A 26,576-nucleotide genomic window follows, 5' to 3' on the forward strand; every position below is an offset into this window, starting at 1 on the left:
GAAATTTAAGTACATTTCACTGCTATCTTTGCCTATAAGGAAATTGTCATTGGCAAAAGTCAGAACCCGCTGCTTCAAAAATGTACACACTGTGTTTGAAACAGCTGTGCTGTATTTTGAAACAGTCATTAAAATTCAGTAATTTTATATTCATGTAGGCTAATAAATATACAAATGTCAATTAGATGGTATTCTGCATGACAAATAAAGAAAAAGAAATGGTTATAATAATCATCTACTTATAATGATATTTGTCCCGGACAGACGTGATCATTATAAGTGGCTTCCACTGAACTTATGTCCTTCTAAAGTTTCCAGTTAATTTTTAACTTTCAGTGATTCTTGTAAATGGACATCCTGTGAAAGAGAAAATGTGTCAAAGAGTATGATAATGTTGGAAAGTTGGTTTTCTTAAGTTGCCTACACCATAATTTTAAATATACATCTGATATTATCTAGCCTAGTGATAATATGACCACAGTCACTGATCTGAATGCTCATTTATTAACAAATAAAGATAAAACCATGAGCGGGAACAAGCACTGCTTTTCACTTTCACCGTGCAGACTCATCAAGCCGAATGCGGGGATTGAATCATCATTCTTCTAGTAATAAGTTCGCTCCTCTAACCTTTAGGCTATCACTGCCCACCTACAGGTATACATTTAATCTGTCATCAATTTTGTGCCAAGTCATCTCCCTCACCTTGTTAATTGCAGCAGTTTTGCCCTTTTTGGTGAAAACCCCTCTATATTCTTCATATAGTTTCATCAGCAGGTTTGTTCTGCTGCTGAGAAGAAAATCATTCTAGTTTTCTTTTATTTTTGCGACATAGTATCATCTTTTCAACAATCGACTATTCTGGGCTGCTTATGTACTCTGTGCACACGCACACCTCAAGCTTATTCCAGTCTGGCTAGACTTAGCATTGACTAGACACAGTAAAGCTGTGTTAGTGGAACGGCTTGAGCCTCAAGTGAAAGTTGACGTTAATTCTAGCCAGGCTTTTTCAAGTAAGCGCAGCTTTCTTAAGCTGCATTGATGGAACACCCCTCAGGACCTGTATAAGCTGTTTATATAAGTTGTTGTTTATACACTACTTTTTCCAAGACCTTGGAAAGAAAAGGAAGTTTGGATATCGGTCTGTAGCTACTGGGAAGCAATGGGTCGAGGCTTGGCTTTTTTAAGAGTGGCTGAATAATCGCATGCTTAAAATAATCAGGCACACAGCCAGAGCTAAGAGAGTTATTTACAATATAAAATAAGTATGGTCCTAATGAACCAAAAACACCTGTTGAATGCTCTGACATCAAACCAAACCCATACACATGACCTCTTCATCCTGCCTCACTCCTCTGTCTGCACTCCCTTTTAAGACAGCGTATGTTGTTGTTTATCTAAGGGGATTAGTTAACTGTACGGATAGTTTTGTTTTTAAGTGGAGCAACAACATCTAGGTTTGACAGACAGAGGTTATTAAAGGAGCAGACTAAGTCATTGGTCTGAGTAGGTAAAGCTATATCCTTACTGATCTGCAAAGACAGAAGCAAATTTGTCTGCAGAGTGGTTGTTGAGAGTGCGAGAACAGGTCATGCTTTTGATGGATTGGGTGTCAGCATTGAAGACAATATCAAAAGTGATACATTTGTGGTCAGACACAAAAGTCATTAGTGCACAGGGTATTAGGATTCAGACCCAAGGTGAAAACCAAATCAAGAGTGTGACCATGATTGTGGGTTGGCCCTTATACATGGTGCATTAAATTTAAAGACTAAGTGGTGCTTAAAAATTCAGCTGCAAATTTATCTGATACATCATCAACATGAATATTGAAGTCGCTAACTATCAAAACTTTGGCAAGTTAAACAACCACAGAAGATAAAAACTTCATCAAATTCAATTAGAACAGCAGCTAGGCCCCTTCCTCGACCAGACATCCTGGGAGCACCAACAAAGTCACAGTCCGTGGGACACAGTTCAGTCAAGGCCAAGTTGTCACCACATTTCACTCAGGTCTCAGTAGTACAAAAAGTCCAGATCACGAGAAACAAAAAAGTCCCTTTGGATAAAAGTTTTATTACACACCGACCTAGCATTGATTAACACCATCTTAACTGGAATGGACTGCAGTGAAGATTTATGATTGCAGGTAATCCGGATAAGATTGCTACCATTTACTGTAGATTTAAGAATGGGGATACATTTCTTTGGCCTGAAGTTTGTGACAATGGGAATCAGTGAGCCAGGACCTGAAACGGGATATAGACAGGTAAAAGACTTAGCGCCGGGGGAGGCACTAACTCTTTTAGGCATGTCATGCATGTAGAGCAGACTGGACCACATGCTGAAAATTTGCTGACAGCATTTGACTACCCTGCCTGTTGGGATGAATCCTATCTCTTATGAAAAGTGACGCACGATCCCACAAGTTAAAATTGTCAATAAAACCCATGTTTTGAGCACTACATGCAGAGTGAAGCCAGGTGTGCAGGCTGAAAATGCAGCTGAAGCGCTCAGCTCCGCATCCAAAGGAGGGATAGGCCCACTGATAAAAATAGACTTTCCAGTGTCCTTTAAAACATTAAAAGTAGATTAAAATTGTTTTTGGTGCACTCAGACTCCTGACAGGAAGCGTCATTCATCCCTACATGCAGCACTATTCATGTGATGGAGGTCAGGAGTGAGGGCAGCAAGTTAAGGAGTTTGTCCAGAATAACAGGGACTGTGGCACCAGGGAAACAGCAAGTAATAGCATTAATGAAACGGATGTCCCTGGTTATGGAGTCTCCAATGATTAATGTGCTGGGGGGAATGAGAGGACAAGGAGGTAAAGTGTACAAGCTACCTGGACTGGGCAGCGGACGTTCCAACTGCAATGAGGACAGTGGTTCAGGTTGGAGAGTCTGCGCAGTCTGCTCTTGCAGCATCCTACGGTGCTTCGTCCCGATTATGGAATGCTGCAGTGGAGTCTGCCAGCTCGGGTGGAAGCAGGACTGCAGCGGGACTGCAGGGGCATCACCAGGATGGTCTGGAGCCTCATTAGATTGCAGATTAGTTAGAGAGAGTGAAAGGAGGTGGTTGAGAGACTTTCTCCCTAACCAAATCCCTCTTTTGGCTGCAATGAACCACCTCAGCCCACGATGGCTGGGATGGTATTGGAGTTGAGCTGTGAACCAGGGCCATTCCCATGCCGACCTCCAGATCAGCTGGTGGTTCCAGTGCAGTGGCAGGTGGTGGTGTCTGGTTTTGTTTGAAGGAATGGCTACTCACTTCGGCTGCAGGACTCTCCAGGCAGTAGGGGTGTGCCCGAATACAAATACGTTATTCGGCAAAGCACAAATAGTGGGTTTTTTATGAGTATTTATTTTAAAAATGACTTGTTTTTAGAAAGGAAAAAAAACATGTCAAATACCAGTGCGCAGGTTGGTTACATTGCTATCTCAGTCTCACTCCTCTGCTCGGCTGTTACGTCTATCAGCAGGTCTCAACAAGGGGAGTCACATCCACCTGCTACATAACACACATTTCCTAATTTGGAGATCACTCCCAGAGGTGGGGGTGTTCACCAGAGATAAAGCTGAGCTACTGACACACAAAGTGCTCCCAAAGGACTCTCCATAACCTGTTGTTCTCTTTCACCTTTCCACAAAGTTAGGTTGTAAAAAATAGGCAATAAATGAAAAGTGCAAAGCAATAATCGCCTTTGAAGTTCTTCTCTACACATTACATGCTGTGCTGTCTCTTTGTTATGGGTGTTTAAAAAGGTAGAGGTCTGTCTGCGATGAGGCAATGAATAAAGTTTCAGCTCAGTAGTAAGCACAGTCATCTATGTACTGGGAGACTCCGTTTCGCAACTCACTGTGGGGACCTCCTTCGTAAGGTAGTTTATTCACAAACACTTATTGTAACACTTGCCATAGTGCATTGAAGGCAGGCAAGGAAAGGTGGAAGCAGAGGCCGATACCAGTTGTGACATCGGGGAGGAGAGCAATCAGGCCGCATGGGCAATAAGGCTGGAGGATTGCATAAAGGAAATATGCTTTGCCTGGGCAACCTGTTGATCAGCTGATCCTTTTTTTGAAGTTCTGTCATCAGGTGGTGGATTTCCTCCTTCAACTGTGAGTACCGATGATTGCAGTCCACAGACACAGCTATTGTAGCTGAATTTACTCAAGGAATAATCCACAAAACAACACGATCATTAAGATGTAAAACTTAAAACAAGTAAAAGTAATCCAAGATTGGTGACAGTGGTGTTCTCAGACGTGAGCTTTTGCGCTTCCGTGAGTATACCTGCAGAAGTCAAATCCTTAAAACAGCTTAAGATCTGCATCTGATGATTGAAAATCCTTATCCAGTTAAAGTGGATATGAAGCAGTCATTCAAGTTAACGTGATTTACTAAATGGATTTCCACTCTAATCAACAATTATATAACAAACATGACAAACAAAAACATATAAAAGAAAAAAGAAGCCCCGTTATATCTTTCGTGACAAGGGTGTTGCCATCTTGCAGTACTATAACCTGTGACATTACGGGGTTGGTTAGTTTGGAGTTCGAGAGATATGATAGTAGAGTGGTAGAGTGACAGATAGAGACAGTGAAAAATAGTGATAGTGAAAGATAGAGACAGTGACAGACAGTGAAAGATAGTGATAGTGAAAGATATAAACAGTGAAAGATAGAGACAGTGAGAGACGAAGACAGGTAAAGATAGAGACAATGAGAGATGAGACAGTTAAAGATAGAGATAGATAGAGATGGACGGTGGAGACTGAGGAGCCACAGGACAGAAGACGACAAAAGGGAGGCAACTACTGTATTGCTCCTGGATGTAAAAATGAGTTTTACAGGGTTAAATCTAAGGACAAAACAGTCCATTTCCATAAACTGCCACTGAAATGGAGAACAGTACTGCTGCGCTGGCTAGTGGCTCTCAAAAGAGAGAGCACTCCGATGGGATCTTTGAGTCGGGCAAGCTAGTGGTCCACAGGACCAGCCTGAAGCTGCTCTGTCTGTTTTCAATTTCACTGCTTATAATGTGCGCTCTACTGAGCACCCAACATGTGACAACACAACACACGTGTCTAGTGGCAAATTTAAAAAAACAAAACAAAACAAAACAAAACAAACAAACAAAATATATATATATATGTCGTTGTCATCACGAAACAACGTAAGGCACAATAATTTACTTTTGGAACAATATCTTACTTTTTCAACCGAAAATGTTGATCGTTGACCGTCCAGCAAACCACTGGAGGCCTGACTTGATTTTGTGTTTACCACCAGACCAGAATTGGCTCACAACAAAATAAGAATTTTTGATTTGCCAATGTTAGCACTACCTGCTCACTATTGCAAAGATTTAGTCATGACCAACTTTACATAATACTAATAAATCAACAACAAGAACCAATAGTCCTTGTTGTTGGACTATTGGCAGGCCAAAAATTATGTTGATGCATTTGGCAATTATTCAGTATTTCAGTCTAGTCTAGCTTTTCCCTTTTACTGAACATATATTGTAGATATTATGCAAATAGCACTGGAACTTTCTGTTTGGTCCTGGACTGCAGTAAAACACAACAGACACTTCATGACAGATACTATCAGTCTCTAAAAACTAGTACTAGTAACTATTACCCACTACAGCACCTAGTAAAAACAAAAAGAGAAACTAGACATTAATATAAAAAAAGGTAGATAGAGTACTTAATCCCAAATTAGTGTTACAGCAGTCGCTTGACATAATTCAAATACAAAAACAATGAAGAAGGTAAAAGAAACCAATACGATTAAAAACTTAATTATATATAATACTAAACAGACTAACTTAAATATAATACATAAATAAAAATAGAATAGAGACTGGACTATAATAACTATAATATACTATTTGCTGAGAATGCCCTGTTCAGTTACGTTAATATGCTATAATACATTGTACATTAGTGCAAATCAGGAGGACATTGTTAATGTAGGTGCATGATTGTCCATGGACATTAGAAATAACCGCACATTGATACTTTTGATAGTCACAAAAGAATAATAACTAGTAGAACTGTAGGCACTAGTGAGAGAAGAAAATATGTCAGTGAGGAAAAAAACTGCTGACATTATGACATATGATTCTGGCTGCTACATTCTGTACCCTGGCACCTACAAGAAATGTGATTATAACATTATAATTTTGTTAATTTTGTTTAACATCCCTCAGATGCATAGCAAACATCCCTGGTGTTTACACACATTAATCTTACGATAATAAAACACCAAATAAGAGTAATTTTATTGATTCAACAAGCACTACAGCCAGAACCGGTATGGACATTGAACCAAAACCAATTACACCCAACCATCACTGAAACAAAACAGAGGAAACATTGGATAGTTTTCTGTGCATGGTTATTGAAAGAATAACAACACAACAAAAAGTGTTTAGGTATATGATTCTTTAATGTCCTTTAAATCAGTAGTCAGGATGTAAGTACAGCTCACTAGCTAGATAGCAAGGTAGAAATTACGAAAATAAATTTGTCATATCTGTGGTTTTAACATTTTAAAATCAAATTTTAGGCAAGGTGTTTTTTTAAATATATTTTCACACTACCAGCACCAAAACATGCATGTTTCATGTCCACTTTAAAAGAGTTAAAACGACCAATATCTAAAAATATATTAAAATAGATGGCATAAAACTGGTTAAAAACTGGATAAAAAGTCAATTTCTGACAGAGCTTCTGGTGGGTAGACACAGATGCCGATGCATGCGCAGTCAGCAAAACACCAAAATACACATACAATCCACATACAACAACTATGTGGGTGGAAATATGTAATCGCGCCACAAAGCAGCCATTAGCCAGTTAGTGAGCTAAGCTACTAGCAAGAAAGCAGCAAGAAAGCTATGTATATATTCAAGACACTTGTGGATTCCAGTTGTCAAGGACGGCTTCTTCCCTAGTTTCGAAAAGCAAACAAAGCCCATACAATAGCGCAGCTTCACGGATAGCTACCATCTTTTTGTTGTTGTGTTTTTAGACCCACACAAATGAGAGGAGGGTGTGGCCTTGGATTGTTTAAGCTGGACAGAGAAATCGGATCTCAATTGGATCTCAGTGTGGACACTAAAGACACATTAATACCAGGTGTAAATGTAATCGGGTAAAATCATATCTACATACAATGTGGATACAAGACGCATTTTAATGCAATGTGTAAAGGGACTCTAATGCCTGGGACACACAGCCTGCATGAACCTCAGCAGTGCGTGTGTTGCTGAACTGCTGTGTCTCGCACACTTCCAGCATCCACACAGACAACGTTGCTGCCGTGGCGCTTCTGCTGCCAGCTCTATCTTTCTACATAGAGTTTGGCTTTGATAATGGCCATCAATAATAGCATGTTTCGTATAATTAGGGACCGAGCCCAAAAGGCAGAGGACTACTGTAAAACAGTAAAAACAGCCACAAAATTTCCTACTAAAAAATGATTTTTAATGTAAGATTTGGCCAAAGTCATGGGATTGATGAGGAGATTTCACAAGAAGTGTTCTCTAAAATCCTCCTCTCCAACTGCTCCCGGTGATGTCACTCCCTCAGTGCTGTGAAACATTCCGCAATACACACTCATTATAAAATCACAGGAGGAGCAAGAGAAGACTTTAAAACTCAGACTATCTCAAAAACAGTTAAAGATAGAAAAAACATGTAAAATCAAGATTTGTAGGTCAAAGTCTCGTGACTCATTTAAAGTTCAAATGAAGTCTGTATCTAAACTATGTAGAAGCAGTAAATGTTCAAAAAGGTGTGGGTTCGCTCACACTCTCCATTCAAATCAAACTTTGACCAGGTCATGTGGGTTAAAAGTCTTTCCTTTTCTAAAAATAGACTTGATGAAAATTAGGAAAATAATTTGTTTTACACACAAACTCATCAAGAGTTTTGTAATAAATATCCCTCATTTTTAAAAAGCAATTGATCTGATCCCGACGGGCCATTGCGAGGTCCCGACCAACGCTGCTTGCAGCTTTAATTTAATCATAAATTTCATTTATATTTAGTTTAGTCAGAAAAAGATTATTTCTTTCTGATGGGCATGGTGGGGTCTGGTTGGGGATACTTCTGTGTCAGCCACATACACTCGTCAATCAGGATGGGTTTTTTTATTCATTATATTAATCATTTCACCAGTTAAACCCCGCTGCCACTGCTCTAAGTGAGGCTGACCCGCAGTGGTGACACTTCATGTCTGTGACATATTCTACAGATATAGACATTGAAACTATAGTGAGAGGTGTGATGTTGCTGGTGTGAGAACAGCGCACGTCACGCAAAAAAATAGGCGAGACTCCGAATCACTAGATGACGCGCCACAGCAGCCACACAGTGTGTGGCTGCTCTAATCGGTTAACATGTGTGCCGAAATGAAAAGTAAGGAGACTGCTTTAAGGTTGTGGCTCCTAAACTTTGGAACTCTCTCCCTTTGGAGATCTGTGGACACCTTTAAAAAGCAGCTCAAGACCCATTTGTTTAGACTTGCCTTTGTGTAATTTTTCTATTCAATCATGTTTTTATTATGTTATATCTGTATGTATGTTTATGCTTTTTCTTTTGTGAAGCACTTTGTGATGGCTCTGCTCTCGAAAGGTGCTTTATAAATAAAGTTACTGGCTGGACACAATAATAATTAGCTTTTATTACTTAGTCTTTGATTGAATTTAAGTTGATTTCAGTCTTGTTAATTTTTCTTTTTCAATTTGCCTCTCTCTGTTGCCATGAAGGAGGCAAGGTGTTAAAGTACTGTAGTTTATCCTGCAGAGACTTTAAAAAACTAATGAATTCATGCTTGTGCATATTTTTGTGTATTATTTTGTACTTCGGTACAAACATACAGTGAAAGAGGCCAATTACATTTTGCAACTACCAAAACGAAAATAACACCACATCATCACAGTCTCAAATTTTTATTTTTGATCGACAACTATTGACTCTCCCCTCCAGAAGCAGTATATCTACCCAGCACAAAACAAGGTACAGATTCAGATTCAGGACTTGGGGAAGCAGCAGTCAGCTATGCAGTACTGCAACATTTTGTTACTGCTTATACATGAAAGCCAAGAAATGATAACACAATAAATGATAACGGAAAATAGGGTGGGTAGAGGACAAGGTTAAAAGTACACTAGAATGTAGAGACAGTGCTGAAGGGAAGAAATTATTATTTAATTTTTTGAGGACAGCTGAACTGGAAAGATGGATTTAAAATGAATGGAGAGGGAGAATGAAACCTGAAGGTCGCAACAATACAACGTCATGGATGCCAACTGCCGTAAAAACTCACAGAAGAAGAAGAAGAAGAAGCTGTTGTCAGACTCTCCGTGTCCACGCTGGAAACCATGAATGTATAATAAGAGCTTGATGAAGCACCGCAGCTCAGCCTTGCAGCCAATTTTTCCCATTGATCACTCGCGGGATTGCAGCAAAAAATCCCCCTTCGGCCAAAAAAGCATTTTCGCCATAGACCAAAATTGTAAAAGTGATGTCTGTAAAACTGTTGACAGGACACGTCAAACTGCAAACATCGTCAATTATGACTCTTTCTATTATGAACTTTTGATTCATGGAGGTTTTATATTTGTAAAACTTTCCTTGAGCTGGGAAAAGCAATCTAAAAATCCATGACGTCATCACAATGTAAAGTCTATGGGCGTAGTGGGAACTCGCGGGCAGGGCCAGCGGGGGAAAGACTACTGCATATATTCAGTGGGCCGCACAATGAGGAATCAAACCCAGAAGCTAGAAACTTTTTTTGGCGTATACACCAGCCGAGCAAATCCTATAGGACTGAATGGGTGCCATTTTTAGTCTGGTATCCAGCTCTTATAATACATCCATGCTGGAAACACAGAGAATCTGCTGGAGTCACTAGAAGCACATTCAAGGTCCTTTGTAAAAGTTTCTGTGTGGTACCTGTGTTGTAGCTGAGCTAGCGGCTCTACGAGAGGCTCTCCGGTGTGTGTGTATGTGTGTGTGTGTGTGTGTGTGTGTGTGTATCTGTGGAGGAGTGTCAGTATGTAACCCCGCTGTTTATCGTGTTAATGTTTAGCCTGCCGTCATCACTCGTCAGACCTCAATATCTTGTTAAGAATAGCAGCTAGTTATCGGTGGGTCGTGTGTTGTGTTTACTGCCACAACAAAGGAATAAATCTTATGGTTATTAGCACAACATCGCCTCTCTCTTGTCTTTTATCAGACTTGCTAATGCTACTGTATCAGCAGCTCTGTGAGGCACAAACTGAACATACAATTAGCAGTGTTATGATATTTCTACGTGGTATTTCTGGGGCTGAAGGTCTGCTGGTCTGTGTGCATTGTGAAATGACATTTACGCATCTTGATTGAAAAAAGAAAATTCAGATTTTATCTACCTTGGCGGGTCTTAATCTACCTGGGTGGGCCACTCAAGTAGAGCCTGTGTAAGGGAAACGCTGAACACTCTATAGCATTAGATGTTTCTACAGGAAAATGTGGAATCTATAAGACAGACATGCTTGGTCTGAAGGCACCAAGAACAAGACAACAAATCAAATATTGGAGAGAAAAATCAGGCTGGAAAACGTAAAGATGCAGATGAATAAATTTTTGCCCCGATATCTACTCCCCCCTCCATCCCTGCTGTCAATGCACCCCCACTCATCTCTGCCTGGCTTAACAATGACGAGGGAAGAGAAAGGTCACAGAAGGAAGGTATGAAGGCTGGTTATGAAGGAAGCTTGGGAAAGAGTGGAAACAATAAAAATCTAGTTTGATCTTAATCTCTGCAGTCAATACAGTGTCAGCCAAACTGTTGTCTCAATTTCTCACTTAATCTAAAATTAAATCTCACTTTTCAGAATACCCATGTATGTACAAGCACCAGAAAATCACATTTAAGACTTATTCTCCAGAGAATAAATTTGATTCATTATTTTAGTTGTTGTGTGGGTTGAATCCACTTCAGGTGGTATTCTGTCGACCGAAATATGAGTATCCCTAACAGATTCCATGACAATCTGGCCTGTGACTGTAGAGATATTCTGCTCTAGGTATGTTATATATTAGGCTCTCTACACATGAACTGATTTGCACTGGCATGAGCCATTGTGGAGAGGGCAAAGACACCAAACCTTGCAACAGTGCTACTTGGAAACCACTCAGATTGTATGCCTCACCACTGAGCTTCAGCCTGTTTCAACCGTAATGTTATACATCTTGCTATTTTGTGTGTGGATACTCAGACCATGAGTAGTGCTGACGTTGAGAAAGGTCATTCAGGACAAACATTCAGGTTACAGCAGTACAGTTTCACCCTATTTCACAGACACAGCTTGTCTCTCTCACTATCCAACAAAGTCAGCTTTTTATTTCTGCTTCTCCTCATTCATCATTCAGGAAAGGCCAAAGGAGAGGGAAAAGCTTGAAGGATAGAGAGAAGAAAGAAAGGAGCAAGACAGAAAAAGTGAGAGCAGCAGTTCCAGCATTCAACTTCCGTAAACAGGGCAGGTCCTGCATCAGTAAAATAGCCACATCCTTTCTGTGCAGTTTGGCAAGGTAATGTAGTGCTGTAGGTGTGAGAGGTCAGCAGGTCAGCCATGTCAGATTGTGAGGAGCCTATTAGTGAGAAATGAGCAGCAGGAAGCCTTTATCAGACTCCTTTTAAGCTGGCCTCTCTGAGGGTTATAATGAGTCCTCAGCTAGTCCTTCAGCTATGAGGAGGGATTAGCACCTGAGACCCCACAGGTAAAACCCTCATTAGCCAACTAGCATTAGAGCGATAAAGTGCTGGGCCACAATGTGGAGAGAGGTGCAGTCTATCAGCATGAGGGAGAGGAAGACAGCAGGTGAGTGAAGGTAAAGGTTAGCACATGAATAAGAGAAGATTTCCTCTTTTCCTCATTCTCTGCTGAACTGCAGGGTGCCTTCAGAAGGGTAACCACAAAAAATACGATAACTATAAAACAATCAATGTTAAAGGAATTGAGGAAAAGAGGCAAGCTGCATAATGAAAAGGCTTGATCTGCAACAATGTTCCCATGGGGATTTACAGTGTTGGTTCACCCAAATCATGGATAATTCTGGTTGTATTTGTTTAATTTTTTAAATATGTGTCTGAGATTTTCTTTCTCCACTCCAGCACAATGGAGGTGAATGCAATTCAGTTTGTGGTGCTTGCAACACTGAAAAATGACGTTAGCCCTTTTTATACGGAGATACTGTAATATTGCCATAAAGAAGACCTGTCATTATGCCAGCTTTGCTATTTTACACTGAACAAAACAAAGCTGGCATAATACCACCCCCTTGTGTGATTTTAGATAGCATGCCGGCATTCCAGAATCAGAGGTGTGACGTGTAACACAACAGTGTTGGCATCTAGTGTGTGTGGTCCCGCCATGTCAGCTGATCCTTTTACACAAACATTGATCTGGCAACATGACTACCTCTGCTGCCGGTTTAATAGCGGAACAACAATGCCCCCTCATTCTGTGTTTGTACCTTTTATACAGAACAGCAAGGCAGAATAATGCTGCAACATTCCCGCCTTGAACCTTCACTTAACCTGGGCCCAATTATTTGCAAACAAAACTGAGAGTCACATAACAAGACTAGGTCAAAACCTAGTATATGGCCAGTTTGTTACAGGGATAGTCAGTGGTAGTGTCTATAATGTGAATTCTTGGATATTAAATGTTTGTCTGCAATTTTCTGTAGTGGTCCCAGTAATATTTACTGGTTAAGTGTGCTAAAGTAGTGTATCACATGATAGGTTAAGCTACATTTGAGTTATAAAAAAGGTTATAAATGCAGTTGCAAGAACAATACTTTACACTCATATCTTGGGATGTTTGATTTAAAAGACAACTGATTTTATTTAATTATAACTACTCTAATTATTATTATGTCTCTAGTTTTTCACTGTATTGAGTGTTTTGTCAGAGTGATTGTTATTTGGGGTACTTTAACTGTGCTTTAACTCCCTCATGCCTCTATGTGCCTTTTTTCTGCCTCTTTCCCAGTTAAGGAGGCTGCAGTGAGAAAGTTTTGACAGCATTTTGGGTGCAAATTCAGGAGGCTTCTCTCCATCCAGTTACTGTAGTTGCAGTCAAATCAAGCGCACCTTGCAGAGCAGCTGCTCCACACTAAACTGATATAACAGCTTTTGAGTCACACAGTGCTGCCAGCTGGAGAGTCAGTCACACTCACTGGGTGGTAGAGGAGGAGCCGCAGAGACACTGGTACACATCTGTTTAAACAGGAGTTTAGTCGACTTTGCTGCATTTAACACGGGGCTCGGAGCTGGAAACACTGTCTCTCTCTGCATCGTGTTGCTGTCCTCCGCTATCATTCCGCAATCACTACTAATCTCTACTCAGAACAGGATTAGAATTTATTTATATTTCAAATATAGCTAAATGTTGTCTCTAGAGCAGCAACAGTTATGTTTACAAAAGCAAAGTCACCATATAAACTCAATAATATCTCACTGGAATCAAATCTAAAATGTCAGTAAAATAAATACTATTACTGATATCAAAACACTGAGTGAAGTTTAAAAATGAAGAACACAGACATCAGTCACTATCAGTCATTCATTCTGTCCTCTGTCCTCCTCCCTCTGCTGCTGATATGATTCACTGCCAACAGGTACTGCTGGTAGAGAGAGGGGGGACTGGTTTGGAGGGAAGAGGACTAGTTTGTCTCAGCCAGCAGCTAAGTTATCAAGAATGTGCCACATTTCAAGCTACGTGGCAAACTAAGCTAAACAGACTACATACAGACAGCTTTCGTTTTAGCTTGTTCGTAAAAATTCACAATTACCCGAGCTAACCTACCCAGCTACCTTGTGTAAAAATATTGCTTTTTTACATGTTCAGTATATTGATAAAGTATTGGCTTTTTACTTGTGAAGGTTTTATTGTACTTACAGTAACAAGTGTAGTTGTCGTCAACTCAAGTAATCTTCATTTCACCTGTGCTCTGCTGTTTGCTGACTTTGCTCTGTGTGTCTGTGTGTGTGTATGTGGAGGAGCTCAGCCCCGACACAGACAGCAGAGGAGAGGCTACAGCGTGAGAATAAATTACACCAAAACATTAAGAAGAGAAGAGAGAGAGAAAGAGTAAAAGAACCAGTAACGTTGGAGCTTATCAATACTACAGTCTTTAATAATTTAGCCCTAGGACCCGTTTAATACTGGGTTTCGGTACCTATCCCATCCTATAGACATATAAATGGATGCATATACAACTGCGGGAAGCTGGAACAAGTGATGTCTGGAACGAGCGTCTCTTTTCCTTGCCATGTCATCATAGACAAAGTGAAAAGCGGAAATCTTTTTTTGCGTTAGCGGTAAAATAAACAGACTTTGATGGAACAAATAATTCACTTTTGACAGAAATCCGTCTGTAGACAGAGCTCTTGCAATACTCTCCATGTGAGGCATTTAGGAGACATCTGTAAATTGTAGCTTCAGAAAATAACCTGGATTATATTCTCCCCCTCTAAACTGCCTGAGTCTCTGCATGCACATCAGTTACACACCGCACCACCCACCATCACAAGTAAATTCTCAACATATGGGAAACACTGTATGTCCAGATAGTACAACAAGGACACATTGAGCTTGATAGCTTAGTTTTAAACTAAAAACTAGGACACACAAGCAAACACACTCTCCCACACACACACAAGAAAAATATACAGTATACTTGATATCCTAACCAAGACAAAAACAGCATCTCACGTTCACTGATGCAACATTCATGACACCATAGCTAAAGGTTTGTTCCTGCTGGCAGGAGCACAAAGGTACAATGTGTGTTTGTGTGAGAGAGAGAAAGAAAGAGAGAGCAGTCAGTGAGACACACACTTCTCTGACCAAACAGGATTATTTGTCCTGTGGGTGAAGTGAGGACACAGTGTTGTGGGACAGGAAAAAGCGTCAATGCTACAGTGAGCCTGTGCCTCCTGTGTACGTGTGCACTGCACTGTGTGTGTGTGTGTGTGTGTGTGTGTGTGTGTGTGTTTGTATGTGTGTGTGTTGTGATGAGCATGAGGTGTGTAGGCTATTCACTCAGGTTTAATTGCTTTCCAAGCTGCACTGCTCTGTCACTGAAATTATACACTACTAGTACACAGCATGCGTCTATGTGTGTGTGTGTGTTGGCTGCCCCCTCACTAAGGGCAGCCACAGGCTATCATTACCAATGTTATTTTTTTTCTCATTGAAGGAAATGTAGCCTACATTCTGCCTGGTGGCAGAATGGTAGGATAAATTTCCTGTGTGTGTGTGTGTGTGTGTGTGTGTGTGTGTGCAGCCAGAGGCCCAGCCCTGTTCTCCACAAGGCCCAGCCACAAGCGGGCTGACCTCAGCCTAAAAGAACCATGGGATGCAGCACACACAGAAAGATCTAGTAAAGGACAGGAGGCCACTTCCTGGTTAAATATATATTAGTCATGTTGGATATTCCAATGAAATCTAAAAACAAAGCTCATGTTAAATTTGAAACCAAAAAACTGGTTTTAGCAATCAAAGCGAGCACACCTAATTTACCACTTTTAAACCATCCACTACTACTGGCTTACTCTTCTGGTGGTATGTACCATCCCAGTATCCATAGGAACTAGGCTTATATTGGACATTTCTGCACAATTTATGTCTGATTCCAGCGTTCAGTGCCAAAGCAGGAAGTAGTGGATGTGTGGAAGTCAGGATGGTGGATGGGCGTCTAGTATATAAGACCTTCATGCAGGAGATGGGATTTTGCGTTCTGTCAGAGAACTGCAATTAAAGGATAAGTTCACAATTTTTCATGTCTGTCTTAAAACAATAGTCAGGTACCCATATGAAGAATGAAGTTAATGCTTGCTGTAATTGTTCCTCCTGTTCATACTGGCCATCAAAACATCTTTTCCTACATGCTTTCAATGTAAGAGATGGAGGACAAAATCACAGTGCTTGTTCTGTGCAAAAATATATACCAAAATTTGTCTGAAGTTAACATGAGGCTTAACCAGTCTTAGTTAGCCAAATCAAATGGATATTTTCCAACATTACAGTCTATTCAGTTCAAAATTCCCTCTTTGTATTACTATTCCTCCTGAGGTAGCAGAGGTACTGTCCAGGGAAACAAAGTGGGAAGTCTGATTGCTGTACTATATTTACATAACCATCTATTACATGTGAGTTGGTCGACTGAATTATTGGACTGACTGCCATGAAATTCTGTACATAAATTCATGGTCCAGAGAGGATGAATCCTAACTTATTTTAACATTGTCATTGTGAACATGTTAACATGCTCATGTTAGCATTAAGGATAAAACACTACTGTGCCCAATTATAGCCTCACAGAGTTGCTAGAATGACTATAGACTATGGGCATTTTCACAGCTGCGCTTTTTAGTCTGTTTGAAACTCTAGTTTGTTATCCCCCTTGGTGGAATCCATTTGGGCAGTTGTTCTTCCACTAATAAAAACTAAGTTAGATATTAAATAGTATTGTGATTTCTGTTTTCGATCAGAAAAGAAAACTCTCATCTTGGTTACTCTAATTACAGGGCATATATAGCACAACTACAGTTCACCAATCAAACCCACGACCCACTCTGTACCTGAGTTCTCCTGCTATTTGACAAGCCTGTCACATGAGGCTGTTTCTTCAGTTTTTCTTGCTTGCCACCCACAGTGTGCTCAGCATCATTAAATTGCATTAACATCAAGCTGCAACCACCGTGGTCAAAGCTGAGGAGGAAGTGTCTTAAGATGCTTCAGCATTAATGACCACAAGATGCTGGCTTCAAAAAAATCTCTGTCTGTACTGAACTTCAAAAAAGTCCATCTTTGTGGCTTTGTGATGGTGTGTTTCTCTGTGATGCTTTCACTTGTCACTTTCCAGAGATTGCTTGCCAATTAGTTGCGGCTGATACTATGGCATCTTTTTCCTTAAATATTCAGCGGAAGAATTTTTTACAGTCAAATCGCTGCTACATTTTTATTTTTTTTTCTTTTACACAAGAGCAAGTGTAAAAGAAAAAGTGAACGAATATTGGCAAAATATCAAAATCTGCTTAAAGCCCATAAGGGTTGATCCCTAGTCTATAAACAACAAAGCATTTGAACATAATTCATGATTATTCTCAACTGATGCCTTTACACACACACACACACACACACACACACACACACACACACACACACACACACACACACTCTGTCTCTATCCATATAACAGCTGACACCCCAACACTGCAAAGTACTCAACAAGACACTGCTGATCCTTCTCAGCCTGCAATTATAATAAATGCAGTCATTAATCCACTAATTATGGTGATAAAAGGAGTGTAGCTCTGTGTAATGTGCAGAGTGTGTGATTAGTGTGTGCTGGTGGTCAGTGTGCTCCTTGAAGAAATTTGAGGCCTGGGGGTGGCAGTAGTCTCAAGCTTCCATCTGTACTAGTATAGTAAGTTTATCTAGACGTGTTTCACTAGGCTCCAGATAAACTACATCCAGCCTGACAGTACTAGCTCTGGACTAAATTAGCTTACTCTCCCTTCAGAAGAGGCCCATTTTCAGACTCTCACTAGATGGGCATTTTGTACTGTGCTCTCAATGCATGCAGTTGTATCATAGAAGTGAATTCACTGGAGTGATCACAGTTGTTGTGACATGTGTTTTTATAATTTAACTCTTTGAACCCTAAACTCACTTTATTTACAAGTTTATGGCATAGTCAACAACGCATTTCCTTTAATGCTTTGGGTGATGCAAACAAGATTTCTTTTTCTACATTTCTTTACATTTTGGTGAATCTGCACCATGGAGAGTCATGCTGCATTAGCTTATAGCAGTTCCTTTTTGCACGGTAAGCACAGATGAACAGACAATAATCAGCTGAATTACTCTGATACTAAGGAAAAAGACTAAACATGAAAATCATTTGGCAAGATCTGAAGTTATAAGAAGAACCTTTTTCTACAATTTGTATGGACATTTATCCTCAACTGACATCAGAAAAATTCTGATCATTTGAAAGACTAAGTTCAGACTGTAATTGATGACACTGGTTCAACCAAACATGCTTTTAACTACAAAAAGACGAAAAAAAATCACTAGACAGTTTACTTCCAGGAAGACTGTGCAGAAGTAGAAAATTTAAGGGAGGCACTAGAGTGCTGCAAGAAGATCACTAGGTCTGTTAGAATTTACCTCATACAGTAAACCCTATGTTAACCTCAAATGGCAGTTATTAAGTGTGTGTGTGTATGTTTTCCCCATATCTATCTGCCTCTGTGCTAACTCCTCGCTACACATTCAAGACTCTCCACAATGCTGGTTTTGTTGGGGAACAGAGCTGCAGGCCTCCCTGTCTGTTAGAAATTAATCACTGTAGAATTGGGAGCCAAAAATTCTCCTCTTCACCTCCTCCTCTTTTCTTTCTCTCTCTCTCTCCCAAAACCCAGTGGTTTCCAGGGAGAAGTGACATTGTGATTAAGAGTCTTGATGTGAAGAGCTTTCTGCTGAACACAGTGGGCGGGAGAATGACATGGAAAGGTTAGGCTGCTGAAGTAAGTGTGTGTGTGTGTGTGTGTGTGTGTGTGTGTGTGTGTGTGTGTGTGTGCGTGTGTGTGTGCGCGTGTGTGTGTGGGAAGCAAAGGTGGGAGTCTAATGTTAAGCCTATCCAGTTACAGCAGGTACTGGCAGACAACACATCTATATCAACACACACAACAACAACAGGCTACAATTTCCTCTCTCCAGCATTAAGCCGCCCACAACGTCATTATTTTAGGTTGGGAAACATCAGAAAAGAAATGGAAGAAAAACGCCTACACTGAGATACAACACACTTTTGGACTGAATACATATAAATGTTGAACACACACTTTAACATCAAGTAAAGAGCCCAGCCCAGAGGCCAAACCAAGTAGATCCAAAGAAAGCAGATGTATGTATGGTAAGGTTTGTTGAAGCCTGATACTGATGTTGAAGTGTGTTTACTGCTGCAGCAAATAGCTGATACTGGTTCCAGAGTTCAATATTTTTTAAATAATTTCACATTTTTCATGCCATCCCTGCATGTGATTGATGCTGGCTATCACTGCTACTACATTCTTACCACTGCTATGCTAATGACACCCAGCTATCCAACTCAAATAGAGGAATGCATCACTGTCTGCCTGGCAGATATCTCAGAGTGGATGTCAAGGAACCATCTAAAAGCTCAGCCTGGACAAGCCGTAATTTGTGTTCCTTCAGAGAATAGGATACCAGCGTAAAGAGCTGTCCATCAAAGTTGACAATACTGTGGTGATGCCAACTCAGACAGCCAGGAACCAGAGAGTGACCCTGAATGATAAACTGTTCTCCGCAAACATTGCAGCTGTAGGCCGCTCCTGCAGATTCCTCCTATAAAACATCAGAAGGATTCACCTCTACTTTACTTGGGAGGCTGACTCACTTTCTCCAATATCTGCACATGGCAAATACATTATGGTAAAGTTTAGGGAAAGATCATGGTTATGGTTAACAAAAAGGTGAATATTAATTGAAGGTCAGTAATGTGACATGAACTCTGGTCTCTTGTATAAAAGCCAGACGTACCACATGTCCATCCACCATGCCGACCTCCACACCCTTACCTCTTGCCTCGTAATATAAAGAGCACACTACTTCCCGCATTGGCACTGAATGTAAATTGTTAGGTCCAGATTCATATAATATGCTTGTAAATTCTAGGGATACAGTCTACCCCACCTGCACTACTGAAAGTTTTCCCACATCACTGCGCTTCTGCTCCCCATTGCAGCTCATGTCCAGCTCAAAACCAGTACTAACTTCAGGCCATGGTCAGACTCTCACTCCAACACAACTAATGTGCTCCTCTGCCTCTGGACCATTGGTCACTCTGAGGACTCTGTTGTGCCTCATCTGGGTAAAGGCTCTTGTCAAGGCCCCACAGTGTTTGTCATTCAAACTGCTGTAGCAAATGTGTGCATTCATAAAACAGTCAGCTAACACAGAAATTTGCATTCATCTTCCACTACTCTTCTACATCTGCTACTATATTTTTGCCAACCAAGACTCTATAAGCCAGTAAAACCTAACTTCTGTATCTAGCTATCCAGAGAGGCTACTCCATCAATCAGGCTATAATCTAAAATGGGACGGAGTGCACAGTAAACTCAGCAGTCACACATTTCTCTGTTCTCTATTTCTCTGTTTTGTGTCTTCAGGTTAGGCTAACCCATTGTTGCTAACTTTGGAGCTAACCCCCTTCACTTTTCCAGCACACGTGACCTTTTAGCATTTATTAACTGACACACTGTAGTCTGTACTGCACATTTACTGCCAGACTGACAACTTACTACTAACCTTTTCCTCTGCTCCGCTTGCACTCACTGTCACTTCTCTGCCACTCGCTCTTTCCCACTCGCTACGCAAACATACTACACAATGCCGTATTCCTAAGAATTACGCTACCAATAGTTTCTCAGGCAATGACACAGAGGTTGACTCACGTACCGAACAGTGCTTCACAGAGATGCTATTGATTTCCGAATGAATGGATATTTGGTGTTAATTTTGGCATTAAAAAATATTTTTTTTGCTTGGCGGGGTTTTTGTTGTGATAATTATGGGAGAAACACTGATTCAGTAAATGTTCGGTACGTTCAGTAAACGCTTAGTAAACGTTGAGTACAGTTAGACCCAACAGTCTCCATTAGGTTGGGCGAGTTCAAAGTTGTGAAAACAGCGGAGGTGTTTTGAATACAACCAATGAGAATTCAGTCAGACGAGAGCATATCAACCAGCTAATCGACCAGTCGACCAGCAGACTACAGCCCTAGTTGTGTTTGCTTTGGAGGTCATGCTAATAACACATCTGTAAATTGAAGTGACTTGGATCAGCCAGATCAGTCCTTCCAGTCAGTGTATTTCTGCAGCTTGTGGCTCTCTGCTGGACTTTGAAAGGATAAGTAATAGGCAAGGTCAAATCATTTACAAGAGATTTCAATAAAACTCCTATTCACAGAATTTTGATGCAATTATATTGTCCTTCATTTCGACTTTTACAATGATTCTCAAGGCTAAAAGCCTCATGAATAGAGTTGTGAAGTGGGAGGAGCTGTTTTAGGCACCTCTAGTTCCAAAAATAAAAGTTCCATTCATTTTTCCTATAGACAACGTGACTCACAGTTTGTGCACTTCTACAACTTAGATCTACATGAAACTCTCCTGATTAAATCATCACTACAAAAGATGAACAGATGTATTAGAAAATATCTGGCTATGTAGTGAAAAGTGGAAGGCACAACACTGTACATAAAAAAACTTTCGGGAAGAAGTTAACTATGGCTCCCAAGACACAGTCAATCACAAAGCTAAATATTTGGTTACATGCACGGTGGGAAGAAGCTAAAGATTACAGTGATTTTCCAGACTGTGAATTGACTTTCCAATCTGCAGCACGAGTTCATTCAATTTTAATTTCTCAGTCACTTTTGAGTGAATTCAGCAACTATGATGCCACATTTTGTTTACAACTTCGACTACGAAATGTTTTGAATTCATTCAATCTGATTTGCGCCTCTGACTCCACAGTAACAGCTGTCAATGCTCATGGGTGATGTAGAATACTTAGCTGTTGGCCATGCCAAAATCATGTACAAAATGTGATTTCTCAGAAATGAGGTTGAAATAAATGGTAAATGGACTGTACTTGTATAGCGCCTTTCTAGTCTTCTGACCACTCAAAGCTCTTTTACACTACGAATCACATTCACCCATTCACACACATTCATACGCTGAATGGGTACGGGGGCTACCATGCAAGGTCCCAACCTGCCCATCAGAGGAAACTAACCATTCACACACATTCATACACTGATGGCACAGCCATCAGGAGCAATTTGGGGTTAAGTGTCTTGCCCAAGGACACATCAGCATGTGGACTAGAGGAGCTGGGAATCGAACCGCCGATCTTCCGATTAGTGGACAACCCGCTCTACCTCCTGAGCCACAGCCGCCCCAATAATTGAAACTGATGATCATAATATAAACTTGATGGTTACATCACGCGGCTGTGGCTCAGGAGGGGCGGCTGTGCCATCAATGTGGATGTGTATGAATGATTAGATTTCCACTGATGGGCAGGTTGGGACCTTGCATGGTAGCCCCTGTACCATTCAGCATATGAATGTGTGTGAATGGGTGAATGTGATTCGTAGTGTAAAAAGCGCTTTGAGTGGTCGGAAGACTAGAAAGGTGCTATACAAGTACAGTCCATTTACCATATACCATTATCTGGGATATATTATGTTTGGATGTTAAGTAATACTGCGGAGATAGTTTCCAGAAAAGTTTGTACTTGGAATACAGAAATGGAGCCACCAGCCCCTTACACTTCACAACTATACGTGAGATGTGTTTTCTTGATTGACCGCAGTCTCAGCCTGTCACAGTCAGCCATGGAACTTGTTTGTTCCACCCAGCCTACCTTCACTCCACCCCTATTTGATCAAATTAGGATTCTATGTAAATTTAATGTTCAACATTATGGTTTACAGAGCTGGTCAGTGTGTGTATGTGTGTGTAAATGGCCAGAATAATTCTCTTTAAGTTGTAATTGTGTTTGTAGTGTTTCTCAGCAGCTTGGGGCTGATTTATGAGGCTTGCCAAGGCTCAGCTAACAAGAGCCATAAATCCTACCCTCCACTCTGCTGCTGTTCATCACCTTGGGACAAGCACATAGGGTTAATGACTGTTTGTGTGTCAGAGTGTGTGTGTATCTGTGTGTCAGTGTGAGTTAGATATCCGAATTATAAGTCAAAATTTTCCTGTTGGCCACCCTCATTCCTTCAATCAGGGACCAGTGATGTATTCTGCACAGGCTATCGACTATTTCAATTCAATTTTTATTCAATTTCATTTATATAGCGCCAAATCATAACAGAAGTTATCTCAAGGCACTTTTCACATAGAGCAGGTCTAGACCGTACTCTTTATTTTACAGAGACCCCACATTCTCCCATGAGCAATTGTATTGAGACAGGATGTGCCTGATTTTTGCTATGTTTGCAATATTACGTCGGTGAAAAAAGGCAGACCTTGAAATTTGTTTTATGTGGGAGTTAAAGGACATATCCTGATCAAATATGACTCCCAGATTCCTTACAGTGGTGCTGGAGGCCAGGATAATGCCATGTAGAATAGCCATATCATTAGATAATGTTTTTCTAAGGTGTTTGGGGCCAAGCACCATAACTAACTAATGGGATAAATAACCTTAAGATTTGTCAGTTTTGGCAGCAGAAACTTGCAGGTCATCCAGGTCTTTATGTCCATGAGGCATGCTTGGAGTTTAGTTAACTGACTGGATTCATCTGGCTTCATTGAAAAATATAAATGAGTATCATCTGCATAACAATGAAAATTTATGGAGTGTTTCCAAATAATATTATCTATAGGACGCATGTATAATGTGAATTGGTCCAAGCACAGAACTTTGCAGAACGCCATGTTTAACTTTTGTATCTATCGTTAACGTGTACAAATTGAAATCAATCTGATAAATAGGATTTAAACCAGCTTAATGCAGTTGCTTTAATGCAAATTAAATGTTCCAGTATTTGTAATAGGATGTGATGGTCAATGGTGTCAAATGCAGCACTAAGATCTAACAAGACAAATACAGAAAGAAGTCCTTTGTTCGATGCAATTAAGAGGTCACTTGTGACTTTCACCAGTGCTGTCTCGGTGCTGTGATGCACTCTAAATCCTTATTGAAAGTCCTCAAATAAACTACTGTTATGTAGAAAGTCACACAACTGATTGGTGACTGCTTTCTCAAGGATCTTAGAGAGAAAGGGAAGATAAGATATAGGTCTACAATGTTATTATTCGAAAAAAAATTGGAGAAATTTATACTCATGTGTGTCCCATTGATTTTTACCAGAACAATATTTAGTATCTGCCATAATACATGTACTTATCTTCTTACCAATTTAAGACCATGGCCTATCTTGGTCATATTGAACTCAGTATCTATCAAACACCCTATCTCCATATAACAGTGTTGTTACAATTAGGTGTTATCAGCCAACAAAGACAACTTTCAATTTTTAAAGACATGAACACCCACCCACCTGCAACAACTTGACTCTCAACCTGTAATAAACACTGACACTGCACCAGCTAATAAAAGTCATCATACTCACTGTCAATGAAATAGAAAGCCTTGGCAGAGCAGTTTTGTTCTTCTGGGTTTAAGTGTCACAATACTACTCATGGATTGAATGCTATTTAGCAGCTCACTCTCAAATGTCAGATGTTGCATCTTACCATTTACACACACCAACATGTTTTCAAACATTTGCACTTTCAAATGCTTTGCCACTCAGTAAATATTTAACTTTGATAAAATGTCACACATGAACTGACTGACAGTAGCTGCCTAGTAGGGCATAACCTGGACACAGTTTTTTAAAAGCATCCTAAACAATGCTTTTACTGTAATTTTATTGTACTTTTTTGAAAAGCACTTACACAAAAATACACAAAATTACTTTAAAACAGCAATGGAAATCTAATTCACATAAAAAAAAACCTTTGGGATCATCCATACAAACCTCAACACAGAAAACAAAACAAGTTGTAAACAGCCACAAGCGTGGGAGCAGAAATGAAGCTGTAGCAAGTGTGAAATATAATAATAAAACATTCTCCTGTCTGCTAGAATGAAAACTGACCTTTCTGTCTCTGGAACAGAGACTGGATTTTTATACAAAGGCAACTGTACACTCAGCAAACATAAAAACACTCCTTAACAATCTAATGTAACACAACAGGTTTATAATAAATGATAGCTTTGTGAAGCTTCTGATGTTCAGATTTTGTCAATATTGTATCCAAGAGGTGTTCATAGCTAACAGGTGCAGTTTGTAGTAGTACTGTATTGAATTGCCTTATTTTTAAAGTTGTTTAAAATGTTTGTGTTCTTTTGTTGATTTTCACTTATGCTTACTTCACCATAATTTCTCTGTGGTCCATTATAGTTTTATGTTGTCTTCCATACACTGCAATCTTAACAAAAAATCATCTACAAACCTGCCCATTTTTATGTGAACACAGCAATACTGTAGCTGGATATGAAAATCCTGGTTCAACTAAGCCAGATGATCACCACCTTTGTTAAACTACCTTGCCAGGTCTGCCACTTTAAGTTTTTTTATGTCAGCTATCACAAATTACCCTGAAAATGCAGTGACAGATTCCAAACATCCCCCACCACTGTTAAGATATTTTTTCATTTAAACTGGCATGTTTCAATTTGAGACAGAAAATGTTGCAATCAGCAAGATTTCCTGAGGCAATTTGTAGCAGAGGTGCACCATCTTAACTGAAATCAAGTCAGTCCCCGCTGTCATCGGAAGAAATTATTACATGTTTATCAAATATACATTAACCTTCAAAGAAAAAGAGCAGAGCACTATATTACATAGCAAAGCTCACATATATAATGAGTAAGTCAACTGTTTATTCTGCCATCTAATAACAATGATTAATCTTTTGAGTTTTAACAAGTTGGGGAAAGTAGAGACAAATGGCTAAATGAGTCCTAATCAGGTGGAGATATGTTTGAGAAGCATATACAGAGGGGTGACAATTCAAAGGAAAAACTGGTACAGGTCTGAATACTTGACCCCTACAGTGAGGGGATCCGGTGGCTTGCATGGTTTTGGTCCACTTGTCCCCTTAGAGGGAAGGGTCATTGCAAATCAATACAAAGTTGTTCTGAGTAATCACCTATATCCTATGATATACAGTCACAAGATCTCAACCCAACTGAACACCTGTGGGAGATTTTGGACTGACATGTTGGACAGCACTCTCCACCACCATCATCAAAACACCAAATGAGGTGTATCTTTTGGAAGAATGGTGTTCATACCTCCAGTAGAGTTCCAGGGACTTGTAGAATAAATGCCAAAGTGCACTGAAGCTGTTCTGGCAGCAAATGGTGGCCCAACACCTTACTAAGAGACTTTGTTGGGTTTTCCTTTAATTTGTCACCCATCTGTATGTAAGTGCGGTTCTGAGAATTCTGCATGACTGCCAGAGATGCGTGTGATGAAAATCTGGGCAATGACATACTATCTCTACTACTCTAATACTAACGGTCAGGAAAAATAAAACAATAGTTACATATTGACCAGCTGGGCTCCAGTTTAATGTCAGCAGGTCTGTGTTGATTGCATAAATGCTTACCACCTCAACTAAATTTTTGGGAGAAACTCTACATAAGTGTAAGGTTATAATAATTAACATTACATATTGTTTAACTGACATTGACTGAAAAAAGGGGTGAATCACATTTATCTGGGAGACTGGGGAGTGACAATAACCAGCCACTACAGGTGGAGGTGGGGCTGAATAAATACTGTATTTAAGCATCAGCAGTGGTAATGCAGTGATGCTTGCTTTATAGTGAATGCCACACATTGTGAATGTGTAGAAGCAGCAGCTTAGAC

The 26,576-nt window shown here is 40.1% G+C and overlaps 1 protein-coding gene across 4 annotated transcripts in view; it reads right to left on the reverse strand.

Moving 5' to 3' along the window:
- fat3a (FAT atypical cadherin 3a) overlaps positions 1-26,576 on the reverse strand; it is a 238,875-nt gene that overhangs the window by 118,622 nt on the left and 93,677 nt on the right. The window lies entirely within an intron of this gene.

The sequence above is a fragment of the Thunnus thynnus genome, chromosome 7 (genome assembly GCF_963924715.1).
Source record: "Thunnus thynnus chromosome 7, fThuThy2.1, whole genome shotgun sequence".
NCBI classification, from domain to species: Eukaryota; Metazoa; Chordata; class Actinopteri; order Scombriformes; family Scombridae; genus Thunnus; species Thunnus thynnus.